At 41.7% G+C, this 27863-nt stretch overlaps 1 pseudogene; it reads left to right on the top strand.

Annotated features, from left to right (window-relative positions):
- The first annotated feature begins 20269 nt into the window (after nucleotides 1–20269).
- On the top strand, nucleotides 20270–20378 carry LOC120938408 (annotated as a pseudogene).
- The last annotated feature ends 7485 nt before the right edge of the window (nucleotides 20379–27863 follow it).

Below are 27863 nucleotides of genomic sequence, written 5' to 3'. Positions count from 1 at the left end.
TGGCGTCCAGCGCCATTCACGGATTACTTACGCAAGCGACGTGAAATTTAAAATGTCGACGCGGGAACGACGGCCATACTTAACATTTCTAGGCCACCTAGAGGTCACCCTTAGTTTACGCCACGTATCTCTACGGAAACAACGTAAATTTAGAGCGACGGGCAAAGCGGACGTTCGTGAATCGACGTAACTAGTCATTTGCATATTCTACGCTGACCGCAATGGAATCGCCACCTAGCGGCCAGCCTAGAATTGCAGCCTAAGATCCGACGGTGTAAGTCAATTACACCTGTCGGATCTTAGGGCTATCTATGCGTAACTGATTCTATGTATCAGGCGCATAGATACGACAATCGTATCTCAGAGATACGACGGCGTTTCCGGAGATACGCCGTCGTATCTCTTTTGTGAATCTGGCCCCCGGTGTCTAGCAACATTGGTGGATTTGCTTTTTTTCAATATCATAGAAATTGTCATATAATCTATCTTTTAACCAGCGTGTGGTGCAACCCACATATTTAATGTGGCACAAGTCGCAGGTAATCCCATAAATATCAACTTTTTATTGCAGTTGATAAATGATGTAATGTCAAAAGTTTTACTCGTAGCACTTGAGTGTACATCTTTGCCCTTCTCGATGTGGCGACAATAGTCGCATCCCTTCATACCACATTTATAGTTGCCTCTAAAGTGCAGCCAATTAGAACCCGGGTGCTCACCAGTAAATAGACTCAGTGAAAGGGACCCCCCTAAAGTGTCTTAATGCCATTATTCTATTCCACATTTTACTTTCTTCATATTATTTTCGCGTTAGTTCACTTTTTTTAACACAATGTATATGTTTATTTACACATTTTATATTATATAATGCCTCGTACACACGACCGGTTTTCCCGACGGGAAACTGCCATGTTTGCATTTGGTCGGGAAAACCGGCCATGTGTATGCTCCATAGCAGTTTTCCCGACAGGAAAACTGCGAGCAAAAATAAAAACGTGTTCTCTTTTTTCCTGTCGTGATTCTCAGCGTTTTTTTGCTCAGCAGTTTTCCTATGGGAAACACTGCGAGGGAGCATACACATGGCCAGTTTTCCCAGCCAAAGCTGTCGTGGCAGTTTTCATGTCGGGAAAACCGGCCGTGTGAACACGGTTTTCCCGGCGGACTTTTGACCTGCCACGACAGCTTTGGAAAAAAATGTTTTTTTATATATTTTTGGGGGATATTTATTATAGCAAAAAGTAAAAAATATTAATTTTTTCAAAATTGTCGCTCTATTTTTGTTTATAGCGCAAAAACTAAAAACTGCAGAGGTGATCAAATACCACCAAAAGAAAGCTCTATTTGTGGGGAAAAAGGGACGCCAATTTTGTTTGAGAGCCACGTTGTACGACCGTGCAATTGTCAGTTAAAGCGACGCAGTGCCGAATCGCAAAAAGTGCTCTGGTCTTTGACCAGCAATATGGTCCGGGGGTTAAGTGGTTAAAAAGAGGTAATAATCCAAAAAAAGCATGCCACAGCAAACAATGGAATACAGGAGCTGACACGTTTCACACTTTTAAAAGTGCTTATTCATAGATAAAAAAAACACAAACATTAACTGCAATATATACACTGATCTATATTGGACATGTGACCAAACCTGTGAATAAATTACTCTGAGGCCTCGTACACACGACAGAGTTTCTCGGCAGAATTCACCGAGAAACTCGGTCAAAACCCGGATTCTGCCGAGAAACTCTGTGGTCTGTACAGTTTTGGCTCGATGGAGCCGCCGAGGAGCTTGACGAGAAAATAGAGAACATGTTCTCTATTTTCTCGTTGTTCTATGGGAGAAGGCGGCCCGCCGAGCTCCTCGGCGGCTTCATCCCAGAACTCGACGAGGAACTCGACGTGCTTGGCACGTCGAGTTCCTCGGCCGTGTGTACGGGGCCTAAGTAGAGTTGATTGGTGGGTGAAGTGAGTTAATTGATATGTATGGCTAACATGTGTGGTTGAATGTGAGAGCACAAATAAGTATTCTAATGAATAAAAATGGATGTGCATAAAAACATAATAAAAATTTTAAAAAAATGCTCCTAGCAAAACCCCCAAACCATTTGGTAGAGCATCCATGAAAAGTAAACAGGGAAAAAGAATACTTGATACTGAATCAAGGTACGTGTGTGAAAAAGTAAATATGTCAGTGTAGACTGAATATATACAAGTGTTAAATATATATACTTATGCCGCGTACACACCATCACTTTATGTGATGAAAAAAAATGAAGTTTTTAAAAACGTCACTTTAAATGACCGTGTGTGGGGGAAAACATTGTTTTATGTCTTGTGAAAAACGACAAAAAAAAATTGAAGCATGCTTCAATTTTATGTGTCGTTTTTCAAAACGTCATTTATTACTTCACAGAAATTGACCGTGTGTAGCAAAAAACGTTGTTTAAAACGAAGTTTTTTCACCTGCGCATGCCCAGAAGCTACTTATGAAGCTAGCTTCAATGGAAAAACGTGGTGAACGTAACCTCGCTTTGCTAGAACATTGTGAGAAAAACAATGGTGTGTAGGCAACTTCGTCTTTGAAAATTGAAGTTTCAAAAACGTAGTTTTTTACTTCACAGAAAATGTCGTTTTTTTTCATCACATAAAGTGATGGTGTGTATGCGGCATTATGCCTAGTACACATTTCTCTCCCTGACAGGATCGGGTGCTGTGTGTTTACACACACAGCTCCCGGTCCCCGCTCTGTAACGAGCAATCGCGTGTGGCCGGCGGCGATCGCGACCCCCCCAAATGACCCCATTTTGGAAAGTAGACACCCCAAGGAAACTGCTGAGAGGCATGTTGAGTCCATTGAATATTTTTTTTTGTCCCAATTTGATTTGATTGAATAATGGCTAAAACTATTTTTTTTACAAAAAGTTGTCACTAAATGATATATTGCTCACACATGCCATTGTTATATGTGGAATTGCACCCCAAAATACATTCTGCTGCTTCTCCTGAGTACGGGGATACCACATGTTTGGGACTTTTTGGGAGCCTAGCCGCGTATGGGGCCCCAAAAACCAAGCACCGCCTTCAGCATTTCTAAGGGCGCAGATTTTTGATTTCACTCCTCACTACCTATCACAGTTTCAAAGGCCATAAAATGCCAAAATAGCACAAAACCCCCCCAAATGACCCCATTTTGGAAATTAGACACCCCAAGCTATGTGCTGAGAGGCATGTCGAGTCAATGGAATATTTTATATTTTGACACAAGTTGCGGGAATATGACAAACTGATTTTTTTTGCACAAAGTTGTCACTAAATTATATATTGCTCACACATGCCATGGTTATATGTGGAATTGCACCCCAAAATACATTCTGCTGCTTCTCCTGAGTACGGGAATACCACATGTGTGGGACTTTTTGGGAGCCTAGCCGCGTACGGGACCCCGAAAACCAAGCACCGCCTTCAAGATTTCTAAGGGCATACATTTTTGATTTCATTCCTCACTACCTATCACTACCTATCACAGTTTTGAAGGCCATACAATTACAAGATGGCACACAACCCCCCCAAATGACCCCATTTTGGAAAGAAGACACCCCAAGCTATTTGCTGAGAGGCATGTTAAGTCCATGGAATATTTTTTTTTTTTGCCCCAAGTGATTGAATAATGACAAAAAAAAAAACTTTGTCACTAAATGATTTATTTCTCACACATGACAAAAGTAATTCCACATATGCCCATGGCATGTTTGAGCAATATATCATTTAGTGACAACTTTGCGCAAAAAAAAAATATTTTTCCCGCAACTTGGGTCAAAATATAAAATATTCCATGGACTCGAGATGCCTCTCAGCAAATAGCTTTGTCTACTTTCCAAAATGGGGTCATTTGGGGGGGGGGGGTTGAATTGTCCTGGTATTTTATGCACAACATTTAGAAGCTTATGTCATACATCACCCACTCTTCTAACCACTTGAAGACAAAGTCCTTTCTGACACTGTTTGTTTACATAAAAACATTTTTTTTTGCAAGAAAGTTAAGTTGAACCCCCAAAGCAAAGGCCATACAGATTAAAATGGGTGTTGCATTTTTTTTTCCACACAGTATTTGCGCAGCGATTTTTCAAACAATTTTTTTGGGGAAAAAATACACTTTTTTTTATTTTAAAGCACTAAAACACATTATATTGCCCAAATTATTGATGAAATAAAAAAGATGATCTTAGGCCGAGTACATGGATACCAAACACGACATACTTTAAAATTGCGCACAAACGCGCAGTGGCGACAAACTACATACATTTTTAAAAGCCTTTTAAAGCCTTTACATGTTACCACATTATATTTACAGAGATGGTCTACTGCTAAAATGAGTGCCCTCGATCTGCCCTTCACGGTGATACCTCACATGCATGGTGCAATTGCTGTTTACATATGACTCCAGACCGACGCTTGCATTCGCCTTTGCACAAGAGCAGGGGGGGACAGGGATGCTTTTTTTTTAATTTATTTAGCTTTTTTTTTATTTGTAAACTGTTCCTTCCATTTTATTTATTTTTTAACATTTTTATTGTAAATGTGTAAATATATGTAAATATCCCTTATGATAGCAATAGTTAGTGATAGGTACTCTTTTTTAAAAAAAAATGGGGTCTATTAGGCCTCGTACACACGACCGAACATGTCTGCTGAAACTGGTCCGTGGACCAGTTTCCGCGGACATGTTCGGTCGTGTGTATGGCCGAGCGGACCGGATTCCCGGCCTAGCGGACAGGTTTCCAGCGGACCAATGTTTCTTAGCATGCTAAGAAACATGTCCGCTGGAACCATGTCCGTCGGACATGTCCGATGGTCAGTATGACTCATCTGACATGTCCGCTCGGCCGAAATCCCTCGCATGCGTCGAAGTGATTGGACGCATGCGTGGAAGCATTGAACTTCCAGGGGTCGCGTACGTCGATGCGTCATCGTCGAATCCGTCCGCGGGGAATTTGGTCTGATGGTGTGTACAGCCATCAGACCAAATGATCCCAGCGGACATGTCCGATGAAATGGCTGAAAAGAATGATACCAAGATGATACCTAAACCCGCAGGTATCATTCTGGTATAACCATTCAAAGTCCAGCAACATATCAGTACGTTGATGGTTCTTGTTGGACATGTATTGTAATCTGTTGGCTGAACTAAAAAAAGATTGATCGGTGGGTATGCCCACCATTAGAATACCTCCCTTCATCCACCCACTTCTAATGATGGGCATACATGCACCATTTATATATGCCGAAGCATGGGGGCATCCTCCCGCAAAAAGTTATTCCGCGTACACACGGTCGGACTTTTCTATGCTGTGTACACATGGTCAGACTTTTCCACGGGAAAGCCTCCGTAGGAATATCAACCGTATGTACGCGGCATTAGGAGCAAAATCGCTCCTCCACCCCTAATACCCCCATGCTTTGGCATATATGCTCTTTTTTTAACTGTGGTGGTGAAATCACCTCCTACAGCGTTGGAGTCGCGGCTTTATATATCGTGGGAGCAAACGCTATTGCTGTCACATTTTAAATAAATCCGCGCTGCAACTGAATGGCGTACCTGCTAAGCAAATGATGGTTAACATTAAAACAAAGTAACATTACAGTATAACAGTAAGATCATACCATACCTGCAAAGCAAATACCAAAAAAAAACATAGTAAAAAATAAAACATTTTTTAACGCAACCTGTGCCTAAAATATATATATGCCGAAGCATGGGGGCATCCTCCCGCAAAAAAGTTATGCCGCGTACACATGGTCGGACTTTTCCACGGGCAAGCCTCCGTAGGAATGCCGACCGTATATACGTGGCATTAGGAGCAAAATCGCTCCTCCGCCCCTAATGCCCCCATGCTTCGGCATACATGCTCTTTTTTTAACTGTGGTGGTGAAATCACCTCCTACAGCACTGGAGTCACAGCTTTATATATCGTGGGAGCAAACGCTGTTGCTGTCAAGATAAATAAGTCAGCGCAACAGCTGAATGGCGTACCTGAAAACAGTAAAGTAAATTACATACCTGAAAAGCAAGCATGAAAAAACATAACAACAATAAAACTTTGCAGAATAGAATACAGTAAAAAAGAGCAGAACAACAGAGAGAGAATAGAGAGGGAGAGAACAATAAAATGACAACTATTAATTTTTTATTTTTTATTGTGTTTTTTTTTTTTTTACTTTTTTTTTTAACACTTTTTTTTGTAACTGTAACTGTTCAACTTTTCGGTTCCAGGTTTGGGTCTCTCAAAATGCGATGGCATCTTGGGAGACCCTGTGTAAGTGTGCCTAGCCTGTGAAATGTTTTACCCTACGCTAATACTTCACTCGTGTGTGGAAGCGTTCAGAACATTCACCAATACAAAGACCAGGATCGGCAAGACATTGGGGACAAGAATAACGGGTGTCACGCCTAAGTCCACGCTTGCTACAGACATGACATTTTCTTTGGGGGGCTCGTTGGGTAGGGGTACTCTCGAGGGCATACGAAAAATGCCTCTCATGCAGGCGGCTTACTGCATTTGGTAGGGGATGGTGAGGTGTAGAACTGCCTGGATACAGGAGTTCTGTGATGATCTCCTCCTGGAATTCAAGGAAGGATCCATTCCGTCCTGAAGCTTTGTATGAGACAAAAGCATTCAGTAGAGTCAATTGAAATAAATATAGAGACACTTTTTTGTACCAGCGTCTCGCCTTACGGGCAATATGATACGGCACCATCAACTGGTCGTTGAGGTCCAGCCCTCCCATATTTTGGTTATATTCGTGGACACAGAGGGGTTTCTCCACAACACCAGTCGCCGTACGAATTTGTACTGTCGTGTCTGCGTGAAGGGTGGTAAGAACGAAAACATTCTTATTGTCCCGCCACTTCACAGCGAGCAAATTATTACACCTGCAGCAGGCTCTCGCCCCCAGCCTAAGACGGGAATCTACAAGCCGCTGGGGAAAGCCCCGGGGATTAGGTCGCACGGTGCCACATGCTCCAATCTGACGATCAAACAAGTGACTAAAAAGTGGCACGCTGCTGTAATAATTGTCTACATACAAGTGGTACCCCTTTTCAAATAAGGGTGACAAAAAGTCCCACACGATCTTGACAGCGCTCCCCATGTAATCTGGGCATCCTTCCGGCTCTACCTGACTATCTTTGCCCTCATAAACCCTAAAGCTCCATGTGTAGCCTGTTGCCCTGTCACAAAGCTTATAGAGCTTGACCCTGTATCTGGCACGCTTGCTGGGAAGGTACTGCTTGAAAGACAAGCGGCCAGAAAGTTTAATCAGGGACTCATCAACGCATACAACTTGCTAGGGATTAAACGAGGCTGCATAACGTTCATTGAAATGGTTTATGAGGGACCGAATTTTGTAGAGCAGGTCAAATTCAGGGTCTCCACGCGGACGACAAAGTGCATTGTCACTGAAATGCAAGAACCGCAGGATCGCCTCGTATCGATTCCTGGCCATGTGAGCAGAGAATATGGGCATATTGTGAATTGGATGTGTGGACCAATACATCCGCAACTTCGGAAATTAGTGTATGCCCATGTTGAAGGTAAGGCCCAGAAAGGTCTTAAATTCGGAAACCGTAAGTGGTTTCCATTCTTTGGCAAGGAGAGACTGGGGATTAGCGGTGATGTAGGTACCAGCATATAAATTACTCTGGTCCACAATAGATCTATAGAGATCTTACGTGAAATACAGCGAATAAAAATCAAGTGACGTAAAATCAGCTGTATCCACCCGAATACCGGGTTGGCCAGTGAATGGGGGAAGTACGGGTTCTGCAGAAGTTGTGGGGACCCAATCAGGATTGGCGAATTCTGCAGGAAGGGCACTATGGGAACAACGGGCCTGTCTTTGTCTTCTTTTTGGTGGCAGCAGGACACTACTTGTGCTTGCCACCTCGCCAGCTTGAACTGCACTTATGGGACTCGCCACATCACGACGTGATACTGCAGTGCTGGATGAACGACCAGGGTGTACTAGGCCGCTGGTGCTTGCCAGTTCACCAGAAGGAATAGCGGCGCTTGTACTTCTCTGTTCCATACAAGGATCCTGCGGTTCTTGCTGCTCAACAACATCAGAATGGGGTCGGGTACGCCTGGCCTTAGCAGGGACCACAACTTTGTCGTCAGAGCTATCTGGCATGGAGCCGCTGTCGTAAATAGGATTGAATTCTGAGCCAGAATCTGACAGATGCGTGACCTCCTCTTCACTATCTGTCATGCTCATGAACTTGTAGGTCTGCTTACTACTGTACATTCGCTTTGCCATTTTGGGCTCTAAATTTAGTGGTACACTAGTAAGGATTCACAGGTAAAAAAGCACCTGATCTGTCAGCAAAAGAAGAAAACGCTACAAAAAAAACCTGTTAGCGATCGCAGGGATCAGGTCTGTTTCTGCGAATGCTGCAGTTATGTGTGTTGTGTTTTTTAAGTGACAGTGATCGATCTATACTGCACTTGGGTGGGCTGGGCGGAAAAACGCAGGTGCTAGCGGGTATCTGGGCTGATCCCGCTAACAATGCATTTTTGGGAACGCTAAACTGCTGGGTACGCTAGTATGGATCTTATCAGATCAGATATTGATCTGTTCAGATACTATACCACTAAGGCCCCGTACAGACGACCGAACATGTCTGCTGAAACTGGTCCGCGGACCAGTTTCAGCAGACATGTTCGGTCATGTGTAGGCCCGAGCGGGCAGGATTCCAGCAAACATTTGCCCGCCGGGCCTTTTCCCAGCGGGCAAATATTTCTGGACTTGTTTTAAAACAGCCCGCTGAAATCCTGCCCGCTCGGACATGTTCGGTCGTCTGTACAGACCTACCATACATGTCCGAGCGCCCGCCATCCCTCGCATGCGTCGAATGACTTTGACGCATGTGTGGAAGCATTTAACTGGCAGGGCCGCCCACATCGCCGCGGCGACGGCGCGGACGCGCCCCGCGTATTGTTTACGCGCGTATTTCTGTATGATGGTGAGTACAGCCACCATACAGAAATCCCCGGTCATACATGTACGGTGAAAACGGTCCGGCGGACCGGTTTCATCATACATGTATGCTCGTCTGTACGCGGCCTAAGGGGGGTGTATGCTTTGCGAGTGGGTGTAAGCGTTACTGGCACTAACCTAACGCTGCCTGGGGCGACGCAGACCCTGACTGGCACTAAAATTGTATTGATATGACCCACCAGGCGATCAGGGGGTTAAATCTTTATTGGGTTATATATGGCAGGTGCCATGATGCTATAAACAGCGAACTAACTAACCGGCGTCAACCGTAACACTTATGCGGTGATCACAGGTGAAAGGGTTAACTAGGGGAAAATCAAGGGGTTAAAACAATTATAAGGTAATATATGGGGGTACCTGACGCTTTCTAAAAACCTTGCAGCGAACCTAAAATAACTAAATAACTAACTGACTAACCTGCGTCACCAGTGACACTTATACGGTGATCACTGGTCAAAGGGTTAACTCTAGGGGAAATCAGGGGTTAAAACCTTTATTTATGGGGGTACCTAACGCTATAGAAACCTGGCGGTGAACCTCAAAAAAAACTAGCTACCTAGCGGCAACAGTGACACTAATACAGCGATCAGAAAACCGATCGCTTAGTGACACTGGCAATAGGGGGTGAAAGGGTTAACTAGGGCGGTGATCAAGGGGTTAAAACTTTATTAGGGGGGGTAGGGGGCTACCCTGGACCTAAAGGGGCCTAAAGCTAACTGCCCTAACACTTTTTCTGTCACAAATGACACTAAATCAGAAAATAAATGATCATTGCAATCAGTGACACTGGGGGTGACTTGTGATCGGGGGGTGACTGGGGGGTGATTTGTGTGCCTGTGTGTACTGGTGTTAGTGGTCTGTTGGTGCAACTTACTGTGAGATGTCTTCTCTCCTCAAGCGCCGGTCGAAAAGACTGACATGCGGAGAGATGACATCACTTCCCCCTGCCTGTGTTTACACTTACACAGGCAGGGCGGGCAGAGGAGGAAGCTGATTCGCTGGGAGCGATCGCGAGGGGGTGGCTAGAAACAAATAGCCGCCCCCTCATCCCGGATTGCTCCCACGGAAGAACCGACCGTTACATGTACCGGGGGGGGGTCCCGATCGGACCCCCGACCCACGTCTAGGCAGGGACGTACGGGCCTGTTTCCCATAGTGCTTGTTTCCCATACTTAGAACTGTCTCTGCACAAAGTGTCATTTCTGAAAGAAAAAAAGACATTTAAAACTGACTTGTGGCTATAATGAATTGTCGGCTCTGGCAATTCAGAGCGAATTCATTCATATAAAAAATAGCGTGGGGGCCTCCCCAAATTCAATTACCAGGCCCTTCAGGTCTGGAATGGAACCCCCCTCTCCTGAACTGTACCAGGCCACATGCCCTCAACATGGGGAGGATGTCCCCATGTTGATGGGGACAAGGGCCTCATCCCCACAACCCTTGCCCGGTGGTTGTGGGGGTCTGCGGGCGGGGGGGTTTATCAGAATCTGGAAGACCCCTTTAACAAAGGGGACCCCCAGATCCTGCCCCCCCCTATGTGAATTGGTAATGGGGTACATTGTACCCCTACCATTTCACGAAGGAAGTGTAAATAGTTGGAAAAAACACACACACACACACCGTAGAAAAAAGTCCTTTATTAATAAAGAAACAAATCCAGCAGTGGTAATCCACTCGTCCCGGCATCCTGCTCCAATGTTGTCTGTATCCAGCGACGGGTGATCTCCTCTCCGGTCCAGCGATGAGAAGATCTTCGGGCATCCAGAGCTTCAGAGCACAGCATCGGAGGCCGCCTCTCTCTGCCGGACACAGCCCAGCGGAATGACGCGACTGACGCTTTGACATTTCTTATATAAGGGAGGCAGGGCCACCTGTCATGTGACCCCGCCCCCTCTGATGCAAGGGGGAAGTCAGGGCTTCCCCAGTGACGTAGCAGAGGGTGCGTCAGAGGGTGCGGGGTCACGTGACAGGTGTCCCCGCCTCCCCTATATAGCTTCACCCGCGTCATTCCGCTGGGCTGTGTCCGGCGGAGAGAGGCGGCCTCCGATGCTGTGCTCTGGAGCTCGGGATGCCGGAAGATCTTCTCATCGCTGGACCGGAGAGGAGATCACCCATCGCTGGATACAGACAACGTTGGAGCAGGATGCCTGGACGAGTGGATTACCACCGCTGGATTTTTTTTTCTATTAATAAAGGACTTTTTTCTACGGTGTGTGTGTGTGTGTTTTTTCCAACTATTTACACTTCCTTCATGAAATGGTAGGGGTACAATGTACCCCATTACCAATTCACATATGGGGGGGCAGGATCTGGGAGTCCCCTTTGTTAAAGGGGTCTTCCAGATTCTGATAAGCCCCCCGCCCACAGACCCCCACAACCACCGGGCAAGGGTTGTGGGGATGAGGCCCTTGTCCCCATCAACATGGGGACATCCTCCCCATGTTGAGGGCATGTGGCCTGGTACGGTTCAGGAGAGGGGGGGGAGCACTCTGTCCCACCCTCTTTTCTGCGGCCGGCCAGGTTAACGTGCTCGGATAAGGGGTCTGGTGTGGATTTTTGGGGGAACTCCACACCATTTTTTTTTAAATTTGGGGTGGAGTTCCCCTTAAAATCCACACCAGACCTGAAGGGTCTGGAATGGATATTTGGGGGAACCCCACGTCATTTTTTTTTTTTAAATATCCATTCCAGACCTGAAGGGCCTTGTAATTGAATTTTTTATGAATGAATTCATTCTGAATTGCCAGAGCCGACAATTCATTAAAGCCGCAAGTCAGTTTTAAATGTCTTTTTTTCTTTCAGAAATGACACTTTGTGCAGAGACAGTTCCAAGTACGGGAAACATGCGCTATTTCACATGCTAACTTTACACCCCCCCTAGGTATGAAATTTAAAGGAATATTTCACTTTTATTGTTTCACTTTTAGCATTATTAAAATCACTGCTCCCGAAAAAACAGACGTTTTTAAAACTTGTTTTGCATTGATACAAACACCTTTTAGGACAATAACTTGCATATTAGCCTTTAAAATTAGCACTTTAGATTTCTCCCATCGACTTTAACAGGGTGTTCCGAGGCTTTTCAAATTTGCCGCGAACACCCCAAATTGTTTGTTGTTCGCCGAAATAGGCGAACAGGCAATGTTCGAGTCGAACATGAGTTCGACTGGAACTCGAAGCTCATCCCTAATCTCCACCCTCCTTATCCATTTTTTCCATCATCTTCACATTTTCTTCTGCTTGCATCTATGTCCATATTCTCATTGACTCTACTATAAAACATCAATACTTTACCTATATTTGCAGATCATTTATTACTAATTGATTCAGATATATATATATATATATATATATATATATATATATATATATATATATCTTTATTACAGTTGTCATGACACATATGGTCAATGGGGCAATTCAGAACACACACCCTGTCATTTTTTTCATTTCGCCATGGTAGCCCTCCACTGGGTCCCTGACTGTCTGCCTCGGGTCACGCTCCTTCAGCTCCCGGTTGGAGTAACTTTCCGTTGTTCCCATTTGGGATCAGTCCTTTGGATATATCAACCATGTAAGTATGGAGTGCCGTACTGAGGTCACATGCTTTTTTTTTTTAAACCTTAAACATCATTGAAGGTTATACCTTACTACTATTTACTACTTTTTAGATATTCTGTACATGCATCAACTCCTGAGAAAGCGAGCAAAGCTTGTGAAACACATCCAGTACAAAAGATGTATATGTATATTATGTATCTTCTAAGACTGTATTAATATATTTATGATTATTATGCTATATGCCTCATGATGTTTTTATGCTCATCTATGATTATGTTTTTGGAATTGCAATAAATTCTAATCTATTTATTCCACTCACTTGTTTTGGCCTCTATGATCAACTCATTTAAAGTCCCATGGACTAACCTTCATTTTTGTATTCTGAACACAAGAGGATTCCTTGTGTATATAATATGTATAATGCACTAAGGACTCTGTACAATACTTGATGAGATGCCGAGATCTTTGTTATCTGTTCTGTAAAACTTGAATAAAAATCATTGAAACATACATATAGTGCCTGGTGGTTCCCCTTAATGCACCTGTAAAGTGTCGCACCTGTAGCATGCATAAAATATGCTATAGCAAAAAGGACACTTCTAAAGGAAAAAAACACTTGCGGTTACAATAGCCGACATATGACTATTGAAAAAATAAAGAAAAAAACGGCATGGGGTCACCTTGCCAAAAAAGAAATAAATTCCGCCCCCCCATGTGAATGGGTAACAGGTACATCGTACCCTTCCCAATAACTAAAAAAGTGTAATATAAATCCACAAGAAACTGTTTTTGACAAGTCCTTCATGAACCACTTCAGCTCTGGAAGGATTTACGTCCTTTCTGACAAGGCCTTTTTTTGCAATACGGCACTGCGGCACGGTGAGGTCATGCAATGTTCTATCCAAACAAACTTGATGTCCTTTTTTTCCCACAAACAGAGCTTTCTTTTGGTGGTATTTGATCACCTCTGCGGTTTTTATTTTTTGCGCTATAAACAAAAAAAGAGCGTAAATTTTGAGAAAAAAATATATTTTTTACTTTCTGCTATAATACATATCAAAAATATTCTACATATTTTAGGTAAAAAAATCGCAATAAACTTATATTTGAAAGATTCTGATTGAACAAAATAGTAGCGCTATGTGCAAAAATTATTTTGAACAATCCTAAATAAATGTATAACAAAATATACACATATTAAACCATAATAGGTATATGTGAGAAGTGAAAAAATAATGATGAAAAAAGCAATATATATAATAAAATGTTCCAAGAAAAAACGTCCATCCAGTGATAAAAAGGATAAATTTAACAAGCCAAGTCCATAAGTGATTTAATTCCAAGTGATTAAACTTAAAATCTTCTTAAACAATCTTGCTTGAAACCTTCCACCACACCATAGTGCTCAGTGACTCCACACCCAAAGGAATTGCGCTTACCAATAGAATATGCCTTGCATTCACATGCTTGGCAATATAACTGAATAAAGTCTCCAAACAAAATAATCAATTCCACCAGTGTTCCCATAAATCAGAAGTTGCTCCACATGTAAAAGTAAAAATGGCTCCAATAGTGAAGTATATCAAAACTAATTTATTAAAAGCAGCACAAGAAACCTTCACACGTTCCACTCACATTTAGCAAAACAAATAGAGGCACTTCAACAATGAACTCAGCAGTGGGCTCCAAACCACAGACAATTTCGCAATAAGCTTGTTGTATTATGGTCTCGGCGGACCTAAGGTAAACCGTCAGTCTCACCCCCTGCTCCGTTCGTTCCCCTATTCACTTCAAAGCATTACACACACGGTGGTCGATATTCCGAACATTTTCCTGGAACACGAGTAGTATGCCGTGTAACCACTACTAGACCAGTTTCGTCGCTCAGGACTTCTTCAATAGATAAACAAACTTATAAACTTATATTGATTGGTTTGTGCAAAAGTTATAGCATCTACGAAATAGAGGAAAGAATTAGTGACTATTTTTACTGGTAATGGCGGTGATCTGCAAACATTAGCGGGACTGCGACATTGCGGAGGACAAATCTGACCCTAAGTGACACTTTGTGGGGACCAGCGACACCAATACAGTGGTCAGTGCTATAAAAATGCATTGATCACTGTATAAATGGAACTGGCTGAGAAGGGGTTAACGCTAGGGGGCAATCAAGGTGTTAACTGTGTTATTCAGGAGGTTTCTAACTGTATGGGGGATGGGATGCCTGGGAGAAGATAAGAGAAAGATCGCTGTTCCTGATCACTAGCAACAGCTAATCCCTCTCTCACCTCCCCTGTCAGAACGGGGATCTGTTTGTTTACATTGACAGATCCCCATTCTGGCTCTCTTTTGCCACGACTGCGGATGGCCGGCGGACATCGAGCCAGTGGGGAAACCCATTTATTCAACTGTCAGTGGGGAAACCCATTGACAGTTGGTGACTCATTGGTTGTTAGGGACACCGTGGCTGGCTACCCGGACCTGCTCCTTAACAACCAGCGTACACACAGAATGCACTGTGCAGTGATCAGTGCATTGCAGGGTGTTCGTCGGGGCAAACACCCTGCGAACACCCTGCAAATTTGGGTATTCTGCGATCGGCCCGAACTCATGCTCGGCCTGAACTGTTCACCCATCTCTTTTTGGCAGTCCTGAATCCAGATCTACAGTAGATAAGGTTTCCAGTCCACTATATTTGGTAGTTACGCATATATTTATTGCAGCCAGACTCAAGATTGCCTCACGGTTGCCAAAAATTGTAAATCTCAGCTCGCCTCGAATCACCTCAGCAGTAGTAGTCCTCACTAAACTTTACCACTACTATAAATGCACCCTGTGGTTGTGGGGGAGGGATAACTTCCTTTAAATCACTTTGGGAACCATGGTCCACTTGGATCCACAGATATTGATGCTGCATACTGTATGTGTAATATACTTTGAATGTTACAGACTACTTGTTTCATCCTAACTGTGTGTTTAGTAATTCAAAAAATATAATACTTTGCAACATGGTGATTCATATTGAAATGTGTTAAATTCTAAAAATCTTTTTTTATTTACAGCTGAATTAAAATGACTACAGACGGGCAGGCCACTTAACATTTCCATGAGTGTGTTCTGGTATGAAATTATTGCTTATAAAGAACAGCTGTACATGTTCTCAGCAAGTCTAAAGCTAGATACAATTTATTAGAATTTTGTAAAAAAAAGTACAAAAGCAGAGCTTACAATTGGTTGTGAATGTCACCGGCGCAAAAGAAAATAAATAAATAAATAAATAAATAAATGTGAACCGTGATCTGCTGCAGTACTGTGTGCCCTTAGTGGGGGTCAATAGTGCATGAGGAAGAAAAGTGTTACTGCGCTGATCTAATTATCCAGAGGTATTAAATCTCTGGGAGTATGGACATAAGTGAAATATCAGGGCCACAATGTACCCAATCTTAAATGTGAATAACCTGGATACAAACAATATATAAAAAAAATATGAGAAATATATGAGTCATACAAATGTGACACAGTGATTTCAAACTTGAATCGTATATCTAGATCAGTGTGTCAGCATACAATCCATATGCCACAGTGCTTCTATGAGAAAAATGGCTGTTGCTGCTACTGACCAACCAAATAGTGAAAACAATACGAAAGATATTACAAAAAATATTGTGTATATATGTGTATAAAACTACAATATGCAGTATGCCAACTGCACCGTGAGTTGTCCAATAACCGATATTGGAACAAAATAAATATCAAAAAAGTGAAATAATTATCAAACAACCATACAAATGTGCTATGTGCTGACTGCACTTAAAAATAGTCCAAATGTCAGGCAATCTTGCGCTTATACAATAGGTTCCAGCAAACACAAGGTTCAATGTTGGTAGTACTGTGTAGAGGAAAGTGCCGCCATCTCTTCCACCCGACAAAGATGTGCCACCATCACCAATGGTTAAAATCAACACTCACCAGACCCCAGATATTATTAGGCTCCAAAGTGGTGTCTTTTCTTTGTCCGTCAGTGGGTGTTGCCTCCTTTTCCCTTTTACAAGGTGTCATCAATTCCTCAAAAACAAGGGGCTCATCATAGTGTAGTATATTAAAATATGTATTTATTTAAAAAAGGTAAAAAAATAACACTTACAATATAAAGTGCCTCTGACCGGCACTGAGTGTCTTTGGCAGTGTCAACCGTTAAAAGCCGCTGACCAGCATTTAAATGGCGTCCTAAGAGGTGTGCTTGCCCCGCTGTGCTCCGCATGTATTGCTACAAGGGGTCCGGGCGCGCTGGTGTGCTGCACCCTCTATGTGCGTGTCCAAACAGCCTCTACGCGTTTCGCTAATTGCGTCGTCAGGAGAGCTGTGGACACTACTGTTTAAGCTGTATTTATACCCCTGTGGATTCCCTGAAATGCTGCAAGGTAGTCACAGGAAACAGGAAGTCTTCCGGCCACCATCTTGGCTGATGGCACAGGAAGTTCCTGTTCCACCATTTTGGTTACTGGATACCTGGCTATTTGCCAGTCCTGGCTGTTGTTACTGGGTGTCAGCAATAGAAATATGTATATACCCCTGTGGATTCCCTGAAATGCTGCAAGGTGGTCACAGGAAACAGGAAGTCTTCCGGCCACCATCTTGGCTGATGGCACAGGAAGTTCCTGTTCCCCCATTTTGGTTACTGGATACCTGGCTATTTGCCAGTCCTGGCTGTTGTTACTGGGTGTCAGCAATAAAAATATGCCCAGCAGCCAGGGTGGCTGTATGTGTGGGGCGCTATGTGCGCTGCTACCTCCGTTCGTTTGTGCACCTCCCCCCCCTCCGTGTGCGCGCGCTTATTGCCCTGTGTGTTATTCCCTGTATTATCGCCGCAACCGGAAGTGCTTGTGCGGCCATCTTGCCTCCGTCACCGGAAGTGTCCGTTCCGCCAATTTTGGTTACTAGCATCCTATGTTAGTCTATGCCTGTTTTGGGTAATGGCTAATTCTCCACACAGGATGTAATGTTAGTCATTTTAGCTACTGGCAATGGTCCCTGTGTAGCAGTCACCGTCTCTGGTTGACGCTGCCAGGGACACTTTACAAGAAACAACATTTTATCACCTATATTACTTTAAGTGGTCAAAAGCTGTGTTTATTAAAAAAATTAAAAAAATGTATTTACTAAAAATTAATCAAACACCATGAGGCCATAAGCAGCAGGAAACAATACAGTTTTAATTTTTCTGCTGCTATATTTTGACTTTACTGTATAAACACTTCTCAGTGTGTGTTATTACTGGTTTAATTTTCTTATAATTTTTTTGCAAATCTATAAAAGTTTAAAAACTGTTAAAGTCCCTGTTTGGCGCAAACTTAATGCCCTTGTCTAATACCAGTAGTTCCTCCTGGGAGAATTCAATGTTAGTTAGGTTGAAGATCCCTTCACCTAACCCACCCTTTTTCTTTTTGCTTCACCTTCTGTACCCTCTCCTTCTTGGGGGTTGTGATTCCACCCCCCTCTGCGATTCAAGTTTGAAATCACTGTGTCACATTTGTATGACTCATATATTTCTCATATTTTTTTTTATATATTGTTTGTATCCAGGTTATTCACATTTAAGATTGGGTACATTGTGGCCCTGATATTTCACTTATGTCCATACTCCCAGAGATTTAATACCTCTGGATAATTAGATCAGCGCAGTAACACTTTTCTTCCAAAAGCAGAGCTTAACTTGGAAAACAATGGAGGTTATTTACTAAAGGCAAATTCACTTTGCACTACAAGTGCAAACTACAAGTGCAAAGTGTACTTGAAATTGCACTGAAAGTGTACTTGAAATTGCACTAAAAGTGTACTTGGAAGTGCAGTCGCTGTAGATCCGAGGGGGACATGCAAGGAAAATAAAAAACAGCATTTTAGCTTGCACATGATTGGATGATAAAATCAGCAGAGCTTCCCCCACTTCAGATCTACCCCTCAGATTTACAGCGACTGCACTTCAAAGTGCACTTTTAGTGCACTTTCAGTGCAATTTCAAGTGCAGTTTGCACTTGTAGTGCAAAGTGGATTTGCCTTTCGTAAATAACCCCTAATGTCATAATACTAAGCATTAATGATAAAAAAAATGAAAAAATTCTAGCACAAGTATGATGGTTTTACAAAATATATGGACTTATAGATTTACGTCTGAACTATTTCCCTTTCTGTTTATGATGTTCCTGATAGGAGACCATGATAAGAAGGATAGACTCTTTTGTATCCTCTGTTAAAGCACCCCTATAGATGAAGCAGAGGGTGCAAAAGAAGAGGAGGAACATGAGTGCCAGGGGGTGTAGTTTGCAGAACCCCAAACTGAAGATCCCAAGTAGGAAGATCTAGCAGAACATGCAAGCAGAAGTGTAAGGCAAGGAGTCATCAGGAGAATCAGCAGTTCAAGGGGAACTCTGGTTTGTCCAAAAGTTCAGATGCTTTTAACAATTATCGCAACCCAACTACAGGCCCACAAATTCCACCACCTGTTACTAAGCCTCCCACACGTTTTATTAGACAGTTCCATGACAAGTACAAAAACATGGAAAAGATTTTAGCGGCACACTGGCCCATTCTAGTTGAGTACCCTCATTTGATAACTACCATTGAAACAAAACCCAAAGTTGCATACAGAAAATGTAGAAATATAAAGAGCAAAATCGCACCCAGTAAAAGCAAAAATAAGTCAGTCCAACCCATCTTATCACGACTAGTACTCATACCCCTTAGAGAGATGTACCACTGTAAAAAAACACTCTGTTTGACTTGTCAGCTTATACACCATGGTCAAAAAATGTTTTCCGTTAAAGGGAAAAGTTATACCCTTAATGAATTTTATAATTTTTCTTTATCGTTTGTTGTTGTGTACTGCCTCACCTGTCCGTGCGGACTCTTTTATGTCGGCAGGACAATTAGGGCACTTAGGGCGCGTTTCGGCGAGCACAGGCGGTTTATCGAAAAGGGCCGTGACCACCACAGTGTTCCTAAGCACTTCCTTACCCACCATGACCAATCTACAGCTGGTCTCAAGGTGTGGGTGGTTGAGACCATCCCTGCCATCTACACTGCCGCTGAACGGTACAAACACCTGTGTCAGCAAGAATCTTATTGGATATATTCCCTGGGCACTCTTGCCCTGGGGGGTTGAACGAGGAGATTGAGGTTCACACATTGTTGTGAACTCAATTTTTATTTTGTGTAGATATGTCTTATCCTCCTTCCTTCCCTTATATGCTAATGTGTGTATTTTGTGTATGTAAGTGTGCATTTATGCATTTTCTCACACCTTTTCTACACATTTAGATGCATACCTATATGTGTACATGTGCATGCATATGTATATGTGTATGCACACCCACTATGTGTATCCCTTGCACAGCATAGAATATCATTTTTATATATTTTTTTCTCTATGTGTGGTAAATCACCTAACTACCCCATGTCCCTTACCTGTACAGAGTTCCTCTGTCCGATTTGCTACCATTGTAAGTATTGTAATCATTAGCTGTAATAATTACAACTACGGTTTTAGCATTTCTTCTTTTTACCTAATTTTGCCTATATTTTATAATCCTTTGGTGTTACCCAATTATAGTGATATTTTGTCTGTTTTCTAGCTGATATTAATCATGTATTAATTGGGTACGTGATCGCCCATGGCTACATCACCCTGAAAGCACCTGATCTCAAAAGCTAAGCTGGGTCAGCCCTGATTAGTACCTGGATGGGAGACCCCCTGGGAATACCAGGTGCTGTTGGCTTCTGAGCATCCTCCCTATGTGTTATAAAAATATATGTATATTCTTGAATGGGTCCCTTCTAATAATCCATGCAAACATGTTTTTTTGATCATCTCTCATTATGTGATTCCTGATATGCATTTTCAATATATGCTTTATGTTTATATATATATTTTACATATTTTCTTTGTTGGCGCCCGTGTTTTATACATATATATATATATTCTCTATAGTTTTATGACATACATATGTTTAATTATCCTGGTTCTCATACACCCCAGTTTTTATATACGTGTGTTTTTTTATATACACATTTTTTTATATACACATCTTTTATAGTATTTTATCCAGCTTTTCTACTTATGCCATCATATTTATTTGTTAGTTTGCTGCTATCTTGGGCCACGCTGGGACCTGTAGTCCCATGGCGCCGACATAAGCATAAAAGCACCATCCTCTATAGCTCACCATCAGGCCAATAGAAGGAGCAGTGGCTCCGAGCGCGTAGCCCAATCAGCCTTTGTTCTTCCTGTCTGACCCTCCTCCCGGGAGTGTTCCTCAGAAGTAATCACATGACCTGTCACGTGACCTGTGAGGCTGGAACAGGCCTCATCCTGATGGCCACAGGACAAGCCTGAAGACTCCACACATTCTGCTATCTTCACTTCTAAGCAGCCCATGGATCCGGGACGAGGACTACAGGATGTTACAGATGAGCCTTCTTTCCTTACCTTCTTGTAAGTGTGTTTTGTACAATGTGTCATTAAAAGAACCTCTTTAATACTGCACTTAGGTGGCGCTTCCTTTCTCTACCCCTCCAAGTTCAGAATGGCAGAGCTCATGATGACGTTAGCAGGTATGTTGCATGACTATTCATAAAAGTATGACAATTGCATGGATAAAAATCAGAGGCAGAAGTGAAGTCACAGATAAAGATTAGGTTAGTAACAATTGGGCAATGAAGTACTAAATTAGCAAATGCCAAGCATCAAATCGATCAAGGTCATGGATGAAGCCATGGTCAGGAACAGATTGAACAGAAGTACAGAGCAGGATCCAAAATCACAATAGGAGAATAAAAGGAATCACAAGCAGAACACAAATCAAGGAGCAAATAACTAGTTAGTAAGGTTGGGCGAACCCCCTGTTCCACGAACACCCAAATGTGCAGGATGTTAGGCAGGTGTTCACCCTGCAGAATGCACTGCAATGCACTGCACACTGCACAGTGAATTCTGCGCCATGATTAAGCAAAGCTTTGCCCAAGCTGGGGAGCAGTAAAAGCTGGATGTTAAGGAGTGGGGCTTTAAACCCGGCTGCGGCATCCTTAACAACCGATGAGTCATCAGGTGTCAATGGGCTTCCATGCTGACAGCTGAATAAAAAAAATATTTACTGCTACAAAAATAGTAGAACTATACCAGGCCACATGCTCTCAATATGTGGGGTGGATGCTTCTTACCCCCATGTTGATGGGACAAGGGTCTCTTCTCCACAACCCTGGGCTGTGGTTGGGGGGGGGTCTGCAGACAGGGGGGCTTATTGGAATCTGAAAGCCCCCTTTAAGAAGGGGAGCCCCCATATCCCACCCCTCCTATTTGAATGAGTATGAGGTACATAGTACCCATAACCATTCATCAAAAAAGTATCAAAAAGTAATAAAAACACAGACAGTTTTTGACAATTCCTTTATTAGAAAAATAATAAAAAAAATTCCACACTTATTGATGGCTGACATTTATGCCTCCTCTGCCATTTGACAGTTCTTATATAGGTAAAGGCAGGGGTCACCTGGTGGCATCACTGACCCAGCATGAACTGGTCCATGATGTCACAAGAGGGCGCGGTGCCACCTGGGGGGCATACTTTTTTATGAGTGAGAAAAGTTCTGCTTTAAGTCTGAAAGCTGTTTCCCACAAAAGGCAAGCATGGGGCAAAAAATTGGTCACCGATATTGCCTGAGGTCTCATATTTTCTCTATTAGGGTTTCTAATACTGACTCACAACGACTTTTTTTGCACTGTATCTCTGCGTGGAAGTGACCATCTTGGTGAAAGAGCAAAACGTTGCTTTCTTATGAGAGAGCTGAGAGCGTCCCCCTGTGAATTAAACAGAAGCAGAGAAATGCATGCAGTGTAGATTTTTCTCCAGCAAGTGGTAACATCATTAAACCTCAGTCCAAATCTTGTCAGTTTGCAAGTTCGATGTAGCAGTGCCTTAGATCTCACAATGCAGATATTCATATATGTGGTTGTAAGCACAAGAGCTCCTAGACACACTCACATGCCAAGATGCTTAGGTACATTTAATAAAGCTAGATGTTCCCTATAAGATAGGAAATCTACACATTTTAATTTAGGTTCAATTAAATACTATGTTGGGTAAAAGTTACTTTAGTTTAAAAATGTGGTGCAGGTTTTTGGTCAGAATCTTAAGTTCTAGAATGAAAATAATGTAAACTTTGTACTTCTAGCATATTACACCTATTTTTGTTTGTGAAGTTTGCTAATCTTAAATAGAACTGTATTCTTTATGAGCTGATTCAGCAACCTACTGAATAGCAAATTTGCATATACAGTAAGTAATCAAAAGTATGTTTTCTAAAAGCTTGATGATTTTCCAAAGATACAGCTGCATTGCCTGCAATACAGGCTTTTGCGCCTTCTTAGATCATTAGAATTACAAGATATATATTTTTGTCTTATTTCTCCTAAAGCTCTGTAGTGGTTTGTGAGTACTGCTGAGACAGTTACCTGATGCTTTTATATTTGCCAGTGCCTATGGCATGGATTCAAGACTCAAGTTCTACTTCTTCATAATAACTCTAGATTTGATAAAACAATTGCATTCCCATCTGCCATAACTGAAATATCTATTTGTACATATTTGTTATTCTTGCATTTTTTATATTTGAAAATGTATATTTTTAAAGCATTTAACTTAATATTTATAGTACATAATTAATTGTTTGGCGTAGTCACTGAATAAAAAAAATAATCAGTATATTATGTTCCTCAAATGTTACCCTGTTCTTTTGAATTAGATTTTATATTTGGTTCTGGTTTGTTAAAAAAATAACATCCAGTATCCAAAAAAAAAACATTATAGAATGATAATCAGTTTTATGCTTTATCAGAATTCTAAAAGACTACATGCTGTATAGTATAATAGGTGAGGGTGCACTAGCTCTATCAGAATAATTTTAACAGTTTACTGTACCAACAAATATAATTATGTTCACATGTGCTATTTTGTAATGCATGGATTTTGTTCTCAAAGCATTCCTTTGTTCATATCTCAATCTCTCGTTTCACGGAAGACATCTTTCTTCAGGCACTACATGCCTATTTTTCAATGTCTGGTGTTATCTACAAAACAGATATCCTGCAGATTTTATTTGCCTTCAACGACTTCACATATAAACCTGAAGCCCTTGAAATACAATGCACAGTTGTCAAGTCCACTACTGAAAAATGTTTTCAGGTTCACAAAATGATAACTATGAAATTGATAAATCATGACAAACTGCAATGATAAGGCCACAAGAGCAAAAACATATAATGGTCGCCTGGTTTATGCTATAACAACAAACAAGACAACTCTAGACACATACTTTTCCTGCTATATATTTCAATATTTTATTTGGTATTAGATATACTAAAATATGTCTTTTGTTTATCTTGCTCTAATATCTGACTGTTCAGATATATATTTTTTTATCTCTGCATAAAAATTCATGCATATAGGCAATATTGCTCATGGAATCTATGTTAAAACAATCTATCCTGCATCTATTTTGTTTTAATGGGGTCTTCTTGGACTGTAACACCACCTTAATTATACTGAGCTATACTGCATTAGAAGGGATCCCCATCTAAGTCTTAAAGGTTTCTGATTCCTTTCTACATCTGTCTTATGCCACAGATAAGGAGCTGGCAATGTAAGTGCCACATATATTGATGTTGTACCTGTAGCTGAACAGCCAGGAAGTGTAATTGGCTCTCATACTGTAGCTATGATCCTTTAGAGCACACTTTTCCTATATGCTTGACCACTTTAGACCACTTTACCAGTTCTCTATAGTGAGACAGATTGGCCTGCAAATGACCTAGATAGATCTGCTGTGGGTTTGACTCTCAGAAATTGTTTCTTCTATTCCTAGAAAAATTAAGTGATGTATTAAACAAATCACTAAGCTGGCAAATAATATATATATATATATATATATATATATATATATATATATATATATATATATATATATATATATATATATATATATATATATATATATATATATATATATATTTTATTTTTTTATTTTTTATTAGGACCTGTAAAGCATTGCACCCATGATTAGCAATACCATGGTCCTACAGACTGCCTGTGTAGCTGTCTTCCCATACCTCTGATACAGGCAGGAAGTTAAGCTCTGACAGAAAGCTCAATGAACTACCTAGAATGATCAATAGTGCCTTAGTAGTTCATTGAGAACTTTAAACTGACAGCTGCAAAGGCTATAGTTTTCCCATTCACAGAAGAACCAGTTCACAAAAGGGATGCTGGAGAACTGGAGAGAGTGGAGAGTAGGGCAACTAAACTGATAAGAGACCAGAAGGACCAGCAATACAGTATATCAGGAAAGATTAAGTTAACTGAATTTATTCTCTCTTGGAAAAGGGAATTGGATCACCATGTATACCCTGACTCACATTCACATATACATATATTTGGGCCAATTTAGACAAGATTTAATTAACCTATCAGCATGTTTTTGGAGTGCAGGAGGAAACCCATGCAGGCACAGGGAGAACATGCAAACTCCAGGCAGGTAGTGTCCTGGTTGGGATTTGAACCAGTGACCCTTGCTGCCCAACCTGCCCATGCTGTACAAATCATGAGGTTTCCCTCACTCTTTCTGTTGAATGTATTCATTTTTCGTTATAGGAACTAAGATTGAGACTAGTGGGAAATTCAAACAGGACAAAGATTGACTAGAAGAACAGATAAAGTACATCACCTGGAAATCAATCCCCTGGAGACTGGTGAAAGGGGATTTCCCCTAGAAACGTGTGTCACTCTCTGTACCAGCATCTTCAATGATTGACATTATCCGGAGGCACATTTGCACTGACAGAGACTAGCTTCTCCTCTCCTTCTATTCATCATGCATGGAGTCAGTGTTGTTTACATTGGGCTGCAGCATGATCTTCATTCAGTCTGGCTGGGCTTTCCCCAATACTCTGGTACCCTAGAGCAGGTTTAGCATATGTCAGCTGCCAGTGTACAGCATTGCATGATTTACCCTTGACTTTGTGCATTTTATATATTTTAAAAAAAAAACATTTTGTTTTTGTTTACTACACTATGAGCTTTTTGCACTGGATTTATTTTTCTTTCTCTTTAATTAGACCACTGATGAAATTGTCAGCTGAAACTGAAAGTGACTTAATACATATGGTTTCTGGGTTTCTCGCTAGCTAGGGGAGATCAGTGAATGGACACTTGATAGCAAACCTGGGGTGGTGAGAATGAATACTATTAAGAGGTGGAGACTCCACTTTGTATTTGTGCCACAAAGTTTCCTGGCACAGGTACATCGATTATCTCTCCATCCTGTGATCAGGTACAGTTAACAAACTGAAAAGGTTTTAGCACATTTTTAATTTGAACACTTTAAACTTGCAATTTACAAGTAATACAATCTGCGACCAAATTTGCATATAATTTGCTTGATTAATTAGGAGAGGACAGGGTAATATGATTGAAACAAGCCTATGCAGAAAGTCAAAGGTTGGCATCATGATACTTTACGAATGACAAAGAAGAGACTACATTTTGTTTCCAATGTCTATCTTGTACACAGATAGAACTTTTTCCTAGCATGCTTTCTCTCTCTCTCTTGCTCACCCTCTTCCATTTGAAGGTTTTAGTTTCACAATTGTTAGAAACAGCTGATGACATATACATATGACATTATTATTTTTGCTAGGATTAATAACATCACACACTACCCCTATAGGTACAGTGAATACATCCTAAACGTTCACTGTTTAGTAGATATTCAGAGTGCATGCAGCTGTTGATGTCACCGACGCATGTGCTCTGAAGGTTCAGCGTGGTAGGAGCCGTAAATGAGATCTCCCAGGTGCATGGACGATAATAAAGTCATTGCGGCCCAGGCCACATTATGCATTTGTCTTACAGGGGAAAGTGTAGTTTTTGCAGCGCTTTACTACTTCTTTAATGTCATAGTTTGCACTTACATTTTCTGTGCTGTAACACACGTGTTTCTATAATTCATAAATAGTTATTTGAATAAACAATAAATTAAGTTCACCTTTTCAAAAAATAAAATAAAACAACATCTTTTTGCAGGTTAAAAGAGTATATTATACATTTATTTATTTTATTACTTGAATCCTGGTTCTTAACCTCAGTCCTCAAGTGACCCAACGGGCCATGTTTTCAGGTTTTCCTTTACTTTGCACAGCTGCTTTAAATCAATATCAATGACATGGTATTAATAAGAGCTATTTTAGCTAAGGGAAGTTCCCAAAGGCACTAAGGATGAGCCTGATGTTCGAGTTTGACTCGAACATCGGTTGTTCGCCTGCTCGCCAAACAGCAAACATTATGCAGTGTTTGTGCCAAATTCGAAAGCCGTAAAACACTGTTAAAGTCTATGGGACACTAACATGAGAAAACATCCTGCCCCAGGGGATATGTATCAATGCAAAAAAGTTTTTAAAACAGAAGTTTTTTTAGGAGCAGTGATTTTAATAATGCCTAAAGTGAAACAATAAAAATAAAATATTCCTTTAAATATCGTGCCTGGGGGTGTCCTTAGTATGCCTGTAAAGTAGTGCATCTTTCCCGTGTTTAGAACAATACCACACCAAAATGACACTTCTAAAGAAAAAATAAATAAAACTGCTTGCGGCTGCAATTGTCAGATTTCAGCAATATAGATAAAAATCATTGAAAAAAATGGCATGGGTTCCCCCCAGTCCATTGCCAGGCCCTTTGGGGCTGGTATTAATATTAAGGGAAACCCTGCACCAAAACCAAACAAAATGTGTGGGGTCCCCCAAAATCCATAACGGGCCCTTCAGTCTGGTATAGATTTTAAAGGGAAACCTGTACCTAAATAAAAACAAAATGGCATAGGGTCCCCCCCAAAATACATACCAGACCCTTATTCGAGCATGCAACCTGGCAGGCCTAGAGTGCACCACCTCCTGAACTGTACCAGGCCACATGTCCTTCAACATGGGGAGGCTGCTTTGGGGTCCTCTTTGCAATGACAGCTGTGATATAGCTGAGGGTGGGGCCACCCAGTGACGTAAACCAGTGACCCTGCCCCCTCTGATGCCACATGACATCAGAGGAAAGCGGGGTCATTCATTTACATCACCAGGTGGCCCCACCCTCAGCTGTATAATAGCTGTCATTACGAAGAGGATTCAGTCAAGCTGTCAGCTGCAAAGGCTGTCGGTACTTGTA

The sequence above is a fragment of the Rana temporaria genome, chromosome 4 (assembly GCF_905171775.1).
Source record: "Rana temporaria chromosome 4, aRanTem1.1, whole genome shotgun sequence".
Taxonomy (NCBI): Eukaryota; Metazoa; Chordata; class Amphibia; order Anura; family Ranidae; genus Rana; species Rana temporaria.
Note: the sequence above shows the minus strand (reverse complement) of the source record. Positions and strands in the feature narration are given on the sequence as shown.